The sequence below is a fragment of the Montipora capricornis genome, chromosome 14 (genome assembly GCF_036669925.1).
Source record: "Montipora capricornis isolate CH-2021 chromosome 14, ASM3666992v2, whole genome shotgun sequence".
Taxonomy (NCBI): domain Eukaryota; kingdom Metazoa; phylum Cnidaria; class Anthozoa; order Scleractinia; family Acroporidae; genus Montipora; species Montipora capricornis.
The window spans coordinates 8,315,759-8,330,758 of NC_090896.1; the positions used below are offsets into that span (position 1 = coordinate 8,315,759).

Genomic DNA, 15,000 nt, shown 5'->3' on the forward strand with positions numbered 1-15,000 from the left:
GATACACCACCCACATCTATCATCTACATTATTGAAAACAGCATCATCAGCTTTGCAGGGCTATCAAATTGCCACCTATCCACGAGTTAGCCATTGGCTCCCTATGTTTAAGAAACAATTCGGGAAAATTCAACTCAACCGTGATACCAAGATTGGTTTATCTAAGTGGAAAAAGTCATTTAATTCTCGATTTGATGAACCTTGTAAAACATTTCGTTATAAAAAACTGCGATAAAATATTTTTAAACCCACTGAAAGTTTAAAAGTTTTAAAAAACGACGACGTTTCGACGCAATCCTAACGACATTATCAAGTAAAAAAAGTAAAAAAATGGAAATTGATTATAAATGCTCAAGCCTTGTTTACACCAACAAGTATGCCTTGAGAGGCCCATGTCAAGGAAAACTTTCGTGTGTGTGCCGCCGGCAAGTTTTCCTTGCCAAGAGTTGAAAACATGGAGCCGTTTTCATTAAGCGACAGCAAAAGCCTTTTGAGTTGGGGGCTGCTGCAAGCTGGTCACTAGATCAAAAAGAAGAAGAGGAAAAAGGGTTCTAACTTTCCGATGTGTAAATGAGATATGCATTTGTATGAAACGTTGGGAGAACGTCACTTTGTGGGGGGTACATTTACTGTAGTTTCAGTCTACATGGGTATGCCCTACAAATCAATTTGGCGGTGGAGACCGTGGAAGGTCTATTAAGCCATTAAATCTTGATACCCATACCAAAGAGATGGTCTTATCCTGCGAACCCAGTTAACCTTATGGCCTTAACTTGAAAACCTAGAGAAGTCACGACTGTATAACTGTTTAGTTAGATCTCGACAATACTTGCAATTTACCTGCGCGTAAGCACTTGGTTTAGCAGTATTCACTAAGGGCCTGTAAATATTACTCACTTGTTTAAATGAACTAAATACAGTGCGTGGCTGGTTTTTAATGATGCGTTTATTTATTCTACATTTACGCTCAATGGATGTTGTGTCAAAATAAACAATAGCTTTTTTGTGACAATTTGTCAAGTTAGTTAATCGTTTAACCGTAAAGATTCAATGGGGTGAACCAATTTGCAATTAGTGCTTAGTGGTTAAGTGATTCGTGGAAGTACATGCATGCTTAGTTCGAATCATCTCCGTCATGGTTACCAGGCTCATAGGGATAGAATGCACTTGCATTTGCAAGATTTGTGTATCTAAGTGGAAAAAGTCGTTTCTCTATTTCATGAATCTTGTAAAACAGTTCATATAAAAAAACTGTGATAAAATATTTTTAAACATACTGAAAGGTGAAAGGTTTTAAAAAACGACGACGTTTCGACGCTATCCCAACGACATTATCAAGTCAAAAAAGTAAAAAATGGAAATTGATTATAAATAGTAAAGCCTTCTTTGAACTAGCAAGATTTCCTTGACAAGCCTATTTCAAGGAAAACTTTCGTGTGTGTGCAGCCGGCAAGTTTTCCTTGATAAGTGTTGAAAACATAGACCCGTTTTTATTAAGCAAACAGTAAAAGCGTTTTATTTTGGGGGCTGCTGCAAGCTGGTCACCAGGGTCTTTAAATAACTGAGGAGAAAGTGCTGCCTTTGCAACTACATCTGCAAATGGTTAGACTTTCAAGTCTTCTCGGATAAGGACGATAAGCCGGACGTCCCGTCTCACAACCCTTCAATGTTCATAATCCTGTGGGACGTAAAAGAACCCGCACACTTGTCGTAAAGAGTAGGGCATGTAGTTCCCGATGTTGTCGTCTGTCTTCTGTGATGTATCATGGTTGGGAGGGTAAATGCTCGGAGATATTAGCTACACCAAGCTACTCTAAAAATCCGAGGGTAAATAAAGATATATGAAGATATATGATCAAAAAAAAGAAAGAGGCAAAAGCGAAAGTCATGGGCGTCCGAGAGACTAAGGGAAGCCCAATGAATGGTAACTGAATAATGTTGTAGGCGAGCTAAGGGCTGCAAATCACGAAAGTTTCATGAATTTCTTGCGGTGGTCTCTTACTCTTCCGGTTGACACATGACTTTTTTCGTAGACAAATTCAGTTTCTTCAGTTGCCTTTTTGTTGTTTAAGGTCTTAGCCATCCGGCCTAGGAACTAAATTTCCCAGAAGGTCTTTGGGATTCCTTGACAAGTTGACTTGTCAAGTAATTAACGTTAGCAAATATCGTCCTTGACAAGTATCCTTGTTCAAAAACTAGCATGCCAAGGTTTGAACACTGAACTCGGATCGGGAATAAAGGTCTAAAACTGCTCTGCTTATACATCATAACAAACACACTAATAAACGTTATAAAATCGGTCTATTGGAAACAATGTTGTATCGTGATCGTGCATGCTTATACTCATTCCTCTGACAAAGAAGATTTGGACACAGAGTGTGAAAAATTACGCTCAATTTTTTTGCAATCAGATTATCCTAAGAGCTTGATCGATTTCACTATTACAAACCATTTTCATTCTTACTGCCTGGCACACAGTCTTGTGATGGCACATCCAGTGAAAGTTCAGTTAGAATTATTCTGCCCTTTAAAGATCAGGTGGACACTAATGCGGTTCGGAGGCAACTACCTGACATTCTAAGCCAAAGGTCCAGAGTTTTTATTCAACCTGTTTTTGTGAGCACAAAACTAGACCATGGAAGTCAAGCCAGTTGTTGTTAATTAATCAGCGATGAGCTGTCTATTATTTTTCATTCGATCTGTGCAATGCAGATTATGTTGGGAACACCGCCCGACACCTCTACCAGCGCATTGCTTAGCTCAAGAATTGGGCGATCGGAAATTAAAACATTTCATAGATTCTCATGGTAGCAGCAGTCTTTCAAAAATAGAGCAAATTCAATTGTTTAGTTTTTGAAGTGTTATTCATTAGAAACCTCAAGCCTTCTTCAAATACTCAAGCAGCTTCCATTGGTGCTAAGCTTTTTGTTTAACTTGTAGTATTATTGTAGCGATTGTGCCTTTAGTATTTATAATCAATTTCTATTATTTTGTTTTTTTACATGATAATGGCGTTAAGATTTCGTCGAAACGTCGTCGTTTTTAGGAACTTTTTCGCTTTTAGTATTTCATGTTATTTTATCGCAATTTTTCTCTAAGGAAATGTTTTTCAAAATAAACTTTGAAAGTTGTGAAATCGATAGAAGCACGATGTCGAGGTCTTTTTTGATTCATTAAAATAAAAAATGACACGTATCACTTGATTCACCCAAGTCGTTATGTGTTTTTAAATTAACTCTTGCATTTCACTATGAAAAATACGCAGCCATGTTTCTTGAACATCCAATTTTCGTTAACTTTGTTTGGCCGTTTGTAGTGGTTTAACTTTCCGATGGGTAAATGACTGAGATAAGCATTTGTATGAAAAGTTGGGAAAACGTCACTTTGTGGGGATACATTTACTGTAGTTTCATCTACATGTGTATGCCCTACAAATCAATATGGTGGTTGAAACCGTGAGAAGGTCTATCAAGCTATTAGATCTGGATACCAATACCAAAGAGATGGTCTTATCCTGCGAACCCAGTTAACGTTATGGCCTTAGCTTGAAAACCTAGAGAAGGTGTGCTATATAATACTTGAAAATTTGATTCGCTTCTTTCAGCGAAACTCGAATTCCGGTTTAACTGATGGAGACTGTATAGCTGTTTAGTAAGATCTCGACAATACTTGCAATTTACCTGCGCGTAAGCACTTGGGTTAGCAGTATTCACTGAGGGCCTGTAAATAGTACTCACTTGTTTAAATGAACTGAATACAGTGCGTGGCTGGTTTTTAATGATGCGTTTATTTATTCTACATTTACGCCCAATGGAAGTTGTGTCAAAATAAACAATAGCTTTTTTGTGACAATTTGTCAAGTTAGTTATTCGTTTAACCGTAAAGATTCAATGGGGTTAATCAATTTGCAATTAGTGCTTAGTGGTCACGTGATTCGCGAAAGTACATGCATGCTTAGTTCGAATTGTCTCCGTCATGGTTACCAGGCCCATAGAGATAGAATGCACTTGCATTTGCAAGATTTGTGTATCTAAGTGGAAAAATTGATGAACCTTGTAAAACATTTAGTTATAAAAAACTGTGATAAAATATTTTTAAACATACTGAAAGCTAGGAGGTTTTAAAAAACGACGACGTTTCGACGCTATTCCAACGGCAATATCAAGTCAAAAAAGTAAAAAATGGAAATTGATTATAAATAGTAAAGCCTTGTTTGAACTAGCAAGTTTTCGTTGACAGGCGCACTTCAAGGAAAACTTTCGTGTGTGTGCAGCCGGCAAGTTTTCCTTGATAAGTGTTGAAAACATGGACCCGTTTTTATTAAGCGAACAGTAAAAGCGTTTTATTTTGGGGGCTGCTGCAAGCTGGTCACCAGATCAAAAAAAAAAAAAAAAAGGAAAAACCGAAAGTCATCATCGAGGTGTCCGAGAGACTAAGGGAAGCCCAATGAATGGTAACTGAATAATGTTGTAGGCGAGCTAAGGGCTGCAAATCACGAAAGCTTCATGAATTTCTTGCGGTTATCTCTTACTCTTTCAGTTGACACATGACTTTTTTCCTAGACAAATTTAGTTTCTTCAGTTGCCTTTTTGTTGTTTAAGGTCTTAGCCATCCGGCCTAGGAACTAAATTTCCCAGAAGGTCTTTGGGATTCCTTGACAAGTTGACTTGTCAAGTAATTAACGTTAGCAAATATCGTCCTTGACAAGTATCCTTGTTCAAAAACTAGCATGCCAAGGTTTGAACACTGAACTCGGATCGGGAATAAAGGTCTAAAACTGCTCTGCTTATACACGATAACAAACACACTAATAAACGTTATAAAATCGGTCTATTGGAAACAATGTTGTATCGTGATCGTGCATGCTTATACTCCTTCCTCTGACAAAGAAACTTTAACCACAGAGTGTGAAAAATTACGCTCAATTTTTTTGCGATCAGAAAGAGCTTGTGATCGATTTTCACTATTAGAAATCATTTTCATTCCTACTGGCTGGCACACAGTCTTGGGATGGCACATCCAGTGAAAGTTCAGTTAGAATTATTCCGCCCTTTAAAGATCAGGTGGACACTAATGCGGTTCGGAGGCAACTATTTGACCCTCTTAAGCCAAAGGTCCAGAGTTTTTGTTCAACCTGTTTTTGTAAGCACAAAATTAGAACATAGAAGTCAAGCCAGATGTTGTTTGTTAATCAGCGTTTAGCTGTCTATTATTTTTTATGTGATCTGTGCAATGCAGATTATGTTGGGAACACCGCCCGACACCTCCACCAGCGCATTGCTTAGCTCACGAATTAGGCGGTCGGAAATTAAAACATTTCATGGATTCTCATGGTAGCAGCAGTCTTTTAAACTAGAGCAAATTCAATTGTTTAGTTTTAGAAATGTTATTGATTACAAACATCAAGCGTTCTTTAAATATTCAGGCAGCTTCTATTCGTGCTAAGCTTTTTAATTAACTTTTAGTATTATTGTAGCTATTGTGCCTTTAGTATTCATAATCAATTTCCGTTATTATTATTTTTTCACATGATAATGACGTTAGGATTTCGTCGAAACGTCGTCGTTTTTTGGAACTTTTTCGCTTTTAGTATTTCATGTTATTTTATCGCAATTTTTCTCTGAGGAAATGTTTTTCAAAATAAACTTTGAAAGTTGTGAAATCGATAGGAAGCACGATGTCGAGGTCTTTTTTGATTAATTAAAATAAAAATGATTGGTATTACTTGATTCACCCTAGTCGTTATGTGGTTTTAAATTAACTCTTGCATTTCACTATGAAAAATACGCAGCCATGTTTCTTGAACATCCAATTTTCGTTAACTTTGTTTGGCCGTTTGTAGTGGTTTAACTTTCCGATGGGTAAATGACTGAGATAAGCATTTGTATGAAAAGTTGGGAAAACGTCACTTTGTGGGGATACATTTACTGTAGTTTCATCTACATGTGTATGCCCTACAAATCAATATGGTGGTTGAAACCGTGAGAAGGTCTATTAAGCCATTAGATCTGGATACCAATACCAAAGAGATGGTGTTATCCTGCGAACCCAGTTAACCTTATGGCCTTAACTTGAAAACCTAGAGAAGCTGTGTTGTATAACATTTGAAAATTTGATTCGCTTCTTTCAACGAAACTCGAATTCCGGTTTAACTGATGGAGACTGTATAGCTGTTTAGTAAGATCTCGACAATACTTGCAATTTACCTGCGCGTAAGCACTTGGGTTAGCAGTATTCACTGAGGGCCTGTAAATAGTACTCACTTGTTTAAATGAACTGAATACAGTGCGTGGCTGGTTTTTAATAATGATGCGTTTATTTATTCTACATTTACGCCCAATGGAAGTTGTGTCAAAATAAACAATAGCTTTTTTGTCACAATTTGTCAAGTTAGTTATTCGTTTAACCGTAAAGATTCAATGGGGTAAATCAATTTGCAATTAGTGCTTAGTGGTTACGTGATTCGCGAAAGTACATGCATGCTTAGTTCGAATTGTCTTCGTCATGGTTACCAGGCTCATAGGGATAGAATGCACTTGCATTTGCAAGATTTGTGTATCTAAGTGGAAAAAGTGATGAACCTTGTGAAACATTTAAATATAAAAAACTGTGACAAGATATTTTTAAACATACTGAAAGCTAGGAGGTTTTAAAAAACGACGACATTTCGACGCTATTCCAACGACAATATCAAGTCAAAAAAGTAAAAAATGGAAATTGATTATAAATAGTAAAGCCTTGTTTGAACTAGCAAGATTTCCTTGACAGGCCCACTTCAAGGAAAACTTTCGTGTGTGTACAGCCGGCAAGTTTTCCTTGATAAGTGTTGAAAACATAGACCCGTTTTTATTAAGCAAACAGTAAAAGCGTTTTATTTTGGGGGCTGCTGCAAGCTGGTCACCAGATCAAAAAAAAAAAAAAAAGGAAAAAGCGAAAGTCATCATCGAGGTGTCCGAGAGACTAAGGGAAGCCCAATGAATGGTAACTGAATAATGTTGTAGGCGAGCTAAGGGCTGCAAATCACGAAAGCTTCATGAATTTCTTGCGGTTATCTCTTACTCTTTCAGTTGACACATGACTTTTTCCCTAGACAAATTTAGTTTCTTCAGTTGCCTTTTTGTTGTTTAAGGTCTTAGCCATCCGGCCTAGGAACTAAATTTCCCAGAAGGTCTTGACAAGTTGACTTGTCAAGTAATTAACGTTAGCAAATATATTGTCCTTGGCAAGTATCCTTGTTCAAAAACTAACTTGCCAAGGTTTGAACACTGAACTCGGATCGGGAATAAAGGTCTAAAACTGCTCTGCTTATACACGATAACAAACACACTAATGAACGTTATAAAATCGGTCTATTGGAAACAATGTTGTATCGTGATCGTGCATGCTTATACTCCTTCCTCCGACAAAGAAACTTTAACCACAGAGTGTGAAAAGTTACGCTCAATTTTTTTGCGATCAGAAAGAGCTTGTGATCGATTTTCACTATTAGAAATCATTTCCATTCCTACTGGCTGGCACACAGTCTTGTGATGGTACATCCAGTGAAAGTTCAGTTAGAATTATTCTGCCCTTTAAAGATCAGGTGGACACTAATGCGGTTCGGAGGCAACTACTTGACATTCTAAGGCAAAGGTCCAGAGTCTTTATTCAACCTGTTTTTGTGAGCACAAAACTAGAACATGGAAGTCAAGCCAGTTGTTTTTAATTAATCAGCGATGAGCTGTCTATTATTTTTCATTCGATCTGTGTGATGCAGATTATGTTGGGAACACCGCCCGACACCTCTACCAGCGCATTGCTTACCTCAAGAATTGGGCGATCGGAAATTAAAACATTTCATAGATTCTCATGGTAGCAGCAGTCTTTCGAAAATAGAGCAAATTCAATTGTTTAGTTTTTGAAGTGTTTATTCATTAGAAACCTCAAGCCTTCTTCAAATACTCAAGCAGCTTCCATTGGTGCCAAGCTTTTTGTTTAACTTGTAGTATTATTGTAGCGATTGTGCCTGTAGGATTTATAATCAATTTCTATTAATGGCGTTAAGATTTCGTCGAAACGTCGTCGTTTTTAGGAACTTTTTCGCTTTTAGTATTTCATGTTATTTTATCGCACTTTTTCTCTAAGGAAATGTTTTTCAAAATAAACTTTGAAAGTTGTGAAATCCATAGGAAGCACGATGTCGAGGTCTTTTTTGATTAATTGAAATAAAAATGACACGTATCACTTGATTCACCCAAGTCGTTATGCGTTTTTAAATTAACTCTTGCATTTCACTGTGAAAAATACGCAGCCATGTTTCTTGAACAGCCAATTTTCGTTAACTTTGTTTGGCCGTTTGTAGTGGATTAACTTTCCGATGGGTAAATGAGATATGCATTTGTATGAAAAGTTGGGAAAACGTCACTGTAGTTTCATCTACGTGTGTATGCCCTACAAATCAATATGGTGGTGGAAACAGTGAGAAGGTCTGTTAAGCCATTAGATCTGGATACCAATACCAAAGAGATGATCTTATCCTGCGAACCCAGTTAACGTTATGGCCTTAGCTTGAAAACCTAGAAAAGGTGTGTTGTATAATACTTGAAAATTTGATTCGCTTCTTTCAGCGAAACTCGAATTCCGGTTTAACTGATAGAGACTGTGTAGCTCGTTAGTTAGATCTCGACAATACTTGCAATTTACCTGCGCGTAAGCACTTGGGTTAGCAGTATTCACTGAGGGCCTGTAAATATTACTCACTTGTTTAAATGAACTGAATACAGTGCGTGGCTGGTTTTTAATGATGCGTTTATTTATTCTGCATTTACGCCCAATGGAAGTTGTGTCAAAATAAACAATAGCTTTTTTGTCACAATTTGTCAAGTTAGTTATTCGTTTAACCGTAAAGATTCAATGGGGTAAATCAATTTGCAATTAGTGCTTAGTGGTCACGTGATTCGCGAAAGTACATGCATGGTTAGTTCGAATTGTCTCGGCCATGGTTACCAGGCTCATAGGGATATAGAATGCACTTGCATTTGCAAGATTTGTAGATCTAAGTGGAGAAAGTCGTTTCTCTTTTTCATGAACCTTGTAAAACAGTTCGTTATAAAAAGTTTTAAATACGACGACATTTCGACGCTATCTCAACGACGTCAAGTCACAAAAGTAAAACATGAAAATTGACTATAAATACTAAAGCCTTGTTTACACTAGCAAGTTTTCCTTGACAGGCCCATTTCAAGGAAAGCTTTGGTGTGTGTACAGCTGGCAAGTTTTCCTTGACAAATGTTGAAACCATGGTGCCGTTTTTATTAAGGTAGCAGGAAAAAAGTCTTGTTTTCGAGGGCTGCTGCCAGCTGGTCACCAGATCAAAAAGAAGAAGAGGAAAAAGCGAAAGTCATGGGTTCGTCCTTGGGCGTCCGAGAGACTAAGGGAAGCCCAATGAATGACAACTGAATAATGTTGTAGGCGAGCTAAGGGCTACAAATCCCGGAAGCTTCATGAATTTCTTGCGGTTATCTCTTACTCTTCGAGTTGACACATGACTTTTTTGATAGACAAACTTAGTTTCTTCATTGCCTTTTTCTTGTTTAAGGTCTTAGCTATCCGGCCTAAGAACTAAATATCCCAGAAGGCCTTGGTGATTCCTTGACAAGTTGAGTTGTCAAGTAATTTGCGCTAGAAAATATCGTCCTTGACAAGTGTCTTTGTTCAAAAACTAGCAAGCCAGGTTTTGAACACTGAACTCGAAACAAAGGTCTATAACTGCTCTGCTCATACACGATAACAAACACACTAATAAACGCTATATATACTTACTGACCCTCATGAAATCGTTTTGTTCTCTCTCTGCATTAAGTCAACGATTGCACTCTTTAATTAAAAAGTCTAAAACAACTGTCCGAGGAAAACGTGGGAACTCCTTTTTGTTAGCAGGGAAATTATCAGGGGTAATACATCATTACTAAACGTGCTACATCCAACAGGCTGCAATAATTTCAATATTGCAGTCCTGGCGCTTTAGTATTAAAAGTATTGCAGTTATCTTGTTTTAGCAAGTTAAATGTGTATAAACTAGAAGTATCCCTGATAATTTTAGAACTTTGTCACGGCACCGTTACGGTCTAACTCTCGTTTATGGCAATATATATCTCAATAATAATAAAGTATTCTTGTCTGTCTCATGATGGGATCACAAGTGACCACATCGTGAAACAAACGAAAATACTTTATTATTATTGTACTTCACCACGATGAATAACAACAACCTTTTTACGACAATATATATCTCATAACGCTGACTGCCTCAGTAATTCTCTTTTAAAATATCGGTCTATTGGAAACAATGTTGTATCGGGATCGTGCATGCTTTTTCTCATTCCTCTGACAAAGACGCGTTGGACACAGAGTGAGAAAAATTACGCTCAATATTTATGCGATCAGATTATCCTAAAAGCTTGATGGGTTTTACTATTAGAGATTATTCGTACTGGCTGGCACACAGTCATGTGATGACACATCCAGTGTAAGTTCAGTTAGAGTTATTCTACCCTTTAAAGATCAAGCCCCAGTTGTTAAAACGATGGATAGCGCTATTCACCGGATAAATCACTAACCAGCGGACAAACACTAGCAAAACCAATTGAATTATCCAGTGGATAGTGATTTATCCGGCGGAAAGCGCTATCCATCGTTTAAACAACTGGGGCAAGGTGGCCACTAATGCGGTTTGGAGGCAACTACTTGACCAAAACTAGAACTGACATAGATGTTAAGCCAGTTGTTGTTAATCAGCGATGAGCTGTCTGTTTATTCTAAGCCAAAGGTCCAGAGTTTTTATTCAACCTGTTTTTGTGAGCACAAAACTAGACCATGGAAGTCAAGCCAGTTGTTGTTAATTAATCAGCGATGAGCTGTCTATTATTTTTCATTCGATCTGTGCGATGCAGATTATGTTGGGAACACCGCCCGACACCTCTACCAGCGCATTGCTTAGCTCAAGAATTGGGCGATCGGAAATTAAAACATTTCATAGATTCTCATGGTAGCAGCAGTCTTTCAAAAATAGAGCAAATTCAATTGTTTAGTTTTTGAAGTGTTATTCATTAGAAACCTCAAGCCTTCTTCAAATACTCAAGCAGCTTCCATTGGTGCTAAGCTTTTTGTTTAACTTGTAGTATTATTGTAGCGATTGTGCCTTTAGTATTTATAATCAATTTCTATTATTTTGTTTTTTTACATGATAATGGCGTTAAGATTTCGTCGAAACGTCGTCGTTTTTAGGAACTTTTTCGCTTTTAGTATTTCATGTTATTTTATCGCAATTTTTCTCTAAGGAAATGTTTTTCAAAATAAACTTTGAAAGTTGTGAAATAGAAGCACGATGTCGAGGTCTTTTTTGATTCATTAAAATAAAAATGACACGTATCACTTGATTCACCCAAGTCGTTATGCGTTTTTAAATTAACTCTTGCATTTCACTGTGAAAAATACGCAGCCATGTTTCTTGAACAGCCAATTTTCGTTAACTTTGTTTGGCCGTTTGTAGTGGATTAACTTTCCGATGGGTAAATGAGATATGCATTTGTATGAAAAGTTGGGAAAACGTCACTGTAGTTTCATCTACATGTGTATGCCCTACAAATCAATATGGTGGTAGAAACCGTGAGAAGGTCTATCAAGCCATTAGATCTGGATACCAATACCAAAGAGATGACCTTATCCTGCGAACCCAGTTAACGTTATGGCCTTAGCTTGAAAACCTAGAGAAGGTGTATCATTTGTATAATACTTGAAACTATGATTCGCATCTGTCAGAAGGTGTTGTATAATAATTTGATTCGGTTCTTTCAGCGAAACTCGAATTCCGGTTTAACTGATAGAGACTGTGTAGCTCGTTAGTTAGATCTTGACAATACTTGCACACGATCGTGTGAGAGAACACCTGAACAATGACAACTCCTCCGTGAAGAAACACCTCTCTCAGTGCCAAAACAAAGTCTACAAAGGCATCGAAATTAAGAGTATTGTGCTAGAAAACGATCCTGCAAATTTACGACTGCTCGAAGCGTTTTACATACGAAAGTACAAACCTACCATGAACTCCCGAGAGGAATGCAGCGAATTCGCGGATCTTTTATTCTAGAAATTACTTAGCATATCTTATTTACACTCGGTCATTAGATCATACCACTCGTTTTTATTCATATTCATACCTCCTTATTTATCTTAGGCATTTTACTCCCACATTCTCCCGCTTTTCACACATTTTCTCTTTACATCTGTATATAAGCCCTACGCGGAATATTTCTTCTTATCCCTGATGATGCCGTAGATCGGTGAAAGCTCGGATTCTAAACGTTTTTAACAATTTTAACATCAATTTTACAGTAGTGTAAGGCCTCAATTGAATTTTAAACTGTTTCACAATACTTGCAATTTACCTGCGCGTAAGCACTTGGGTTAGCAGTATTCACTGAGGGCCTGCAAATATTACTCACTTGTTTAAATGAACTGAATACAGTGCGTGGCTGGTTTTTAATGATGCGTTTATTTATTCTGCATTTACGCCCAATGGAAGTTGTGTCAAAATAAACAATAGCTTTTTTGTCACAATTTGTCAAGTTAGTTATTCGTTTAACCGTAAAGATTCAATCACATAAATCAATTTTCAAATTAGTGCTTAGTGGTTACATGATTCGTGAAAGTACATGCTTAGTTCGAACTGTTGCCGTCATAGTTACCAGGGTCATAGAGACATAATGCACTTGCATTTTGCCTAAGGCCCGATTCACACCGTATAACGTAGGAATTTTCTATCGGTTGAAAATTCGTGCATGTAGTGGTTCCGTTCACACGGAACCACGCTAAACGTACGAAAATTTAGACGCCTCGCCGTTGAAAATCGGGGACGAGTGATTATTTTTAGCCGGTACGGTGAAAAATTTAACCGGCGCCCTGTGAACACCTTGACCATCTAAATTTTGCACCGCAAAGGCGTGGTTGCATGTATGCGTGGTAACCCAGCTACTGTCGTTAGCCTTTCTCTTTCTTTGACACCATTTTGTATCTCGTAAAGTAGCGCTCCGCGCATGAACAGGTGATAAAACCACTGACAAAGGTTAAACTTTAATCCGGTTCGTCAGTTCCGTGTGAACCGGGCGAAAATATTGGACGGTTCCGTGCGAACAAAATCGAAAATTCGTCCGGTACCGTGTGAATCGGGCCTAAACTGAATAAAATTGATACTGTCTGGCTCTTTCTTTGATCTTAAACTCCTCATTAATGAATAAGGTGTTGTATTATTAGCCGTCTACGTGTATTTTGTGTTAGACATTTCATGACTTATTATATACATGTTGGACTGACCTATGGACATTCCATGTTTTATTACATGCTGTATTGAGTTAGAACCTCGTTCTGGGTAGCCATGTTGGCTTGCTACATAGTATAACTGAGTTTCTTCTTTCTATCATAGTTTCTTGTGCATCGTTTATCGACAAAACTACAACATAAAGGACCAGCACGATTTCGCGAAAAACCCTTTTCCGGCTTTTTTTCGATTCTATTTGTTGTTCATACGCAACTCGGGAGAAACAAAAGCGAAACTTTAACTCAACCGTGATGCTGAGATTTGTGCATAAGTGACAAAATTAATGGCCACGTAATCATTAAAGCACAAGCTTAAACTTAAAAGGTGCCGTCATAGTTATCAGGCTCTTAAGGATACAAGGCTATTGTTTATTTTTTTGGTCTAAAAATAATATTCATACTGGCTGCACAAGATCCGTGCTTAATGGTCACGTGATCTTTCAAAGTACATGCATATTTCTTAACGGTGCTGTTTCAGTAAATTTAAGATGCATTTGGTTTAGGAATCACTTTGTTTTACATCCGAAAGAAAAACGAAAATCAAAGAACAAAATAAAATACCTTCACAGTTAGTTTGAGGTCAATACGTGACATAAACATATGTCACCGACTGATCGATCGCGGAATATATTTGTTTCCCATGGATAAACGTTTCTCTTGTTTTCTTTCACGGCAATTTTTTTTTTCTTTAGACGTGTCGCAAACTATTAGTATCCTTCGTTATCACCCAATTCGACTTCTCACTTGAGCTTGTTCAAGTAAGTTTGAATCCGGACCTTCTCACGGGCGTACGAAAATTCGCACGACGCGAGTATGTTTTCTGTTGCGTCCGATCGACTTTTTGCCTTTCACGTCGAATTCCATGTGTAGTATACATTCAATACCTTGCCGTGAATCGTTTTGTTGATGGTTATCTGGCCTCAAAATCAAATGCGTTGGGATCCCCTTCCTCGCAATGATAACAAGGCCTACACTGCCACTCCTCCCCAAAAACATATTAGAGAGCTTAAGCAACGAACATTTTTTCACGACGGAGGGCTCCATTTCGTGAGAGGAGTGGATCGAGAACGGCGTTTGTGGCGCGAATATTTTAACTTAAGCATGCGTTCCTTTTTCATGAAGGACGCGTACATGAAGAAAAGGCGCGAAAATAAAATTTAAAGCCCACGATGTAAAACAAACTTTCTGTGTTGAATTGCTCCGTGCACTGAAACGAAAAACCGGAAAAGCGGTTGGAAATGTCTTCGTTTAAAGAAGCTCGGGGAAAGTGCTTTTGTTAAACCGTGATTTGAAAGTTATAAATGACAAAGAGTTGCTTTTGTTCCTGGACGACAACACCTCGAGAAACCCCGAATTTAACTACGAAAACTATCAGAGATTCCACTTAGATGAAATTCAGGAACCTGAGTGAAAGGCGGAATTTCGTTTTAACAAGAACAATATCCCATTGTTGGCGGAGGTTCTCGGGTTGCTCGAAACATTCAGATGTTCTCAAAGAACCGTGGCAAACAAGCTGGATGGCCTTTGTATGCCACTTAGGCGAACAGCGTACCCTTGTTGCTACAGTGACCTCATGATGAGATTCGGTAGACCCGTTCCCGAATTTAGTATGATCACTAACTGTGTCGTCATAAAAACATGAGTAAA

General features: G+C 37.9%; 1 long non-coding RNA gene across 2 annotated transcripts in view; it reads right to left on the bottom strand.

Annotated features, from left to right (window-relative positions):
* LOC138032831 (uncharacterized) overlaps positions 1 to 8,763 on the bottom strand; it is a 10,808-nt gene extending 2,045 nt beyond the window's left edge. The window contains exon 1 of one of the 2 annotated variants that reach the window (XR_011128477.1): positions 8,683 to 8,763. This is a non-coding gene — a long non-coding RNA (uncharacterized lncRNA). Of the gene's footprint in view, positions 1 to 3,680; positions 3,767 to 8,682 lie in introns of those variants that run through there. The other variant, XR_011128476.1, reaches the window with a different exon arrangement.
* Positions 8,764 to 15,000: the final 6,237 nt, after the last annotated feature.